Below are 407 nucleotides of genomic sequence, written 5' to 3' on the forward strand. Positions count from 1 at the left end.
TAATTTTATTAGTTGTAATTACAATAGAAATGATAATAGAAACAACAATACGAATAATAAAAATAAAAATAAAAATAAAAAATAAAAATAAAAATAAAAATAAAACAAAAAAACAACAACAAAAATAATAATAATAAAGCTAGAGACAATAAGCATAGAAAACAGAAACAAATACAAAAATAAATAAAACCAAATCAACAAAACAGAAAACGAAGTAAAATAAAACGAGTAAATTAAAAACAAACAAATAAAATAAAACAAAAACAAATAAATAAAATAAAATAAAACAAAAATAAATAAATAAAATAAAATAAAATAAAATAAAATAAAATAAAATAAAATAAAAATAAAATACCTTAGAGCGATGAGAAAGACCATCACGAAGACGGGATACATCGTGGCGAATC

At 17.2% G+C, this 407-nt stretch overlaps 1 protein-coding gene across 1 annotated transcript in view; it reads right to left on the bottom strand.

Moving 5' to 3' along the window:
- Positions 1–407, bottom strand: part of EMH_0053550 (HEC/Ndc80p family protein, putative) — a gene marked incomplete at both ends in the record, with an annotated part of 6,602 nt that overhangs the window by 695 nt on the left and 5,500 nt on the right. The gene's annotated exons all lie outside the window — the stretch shown is intronic.

Source organism: Eimeria mitis, genomic scaffold (genome assembly GCF_000499745.2).
Source record: "Eimeria mitis Houghton genomic scaffold, Emh_scaff2419, whole genome shotgun sequence".
Lineage (NCBI taxonomy): Eukaryota > Apicomplexa > Conoidasida > Eucoccidiorida > Eimeriidae > Eimeria > Eimeria mitis.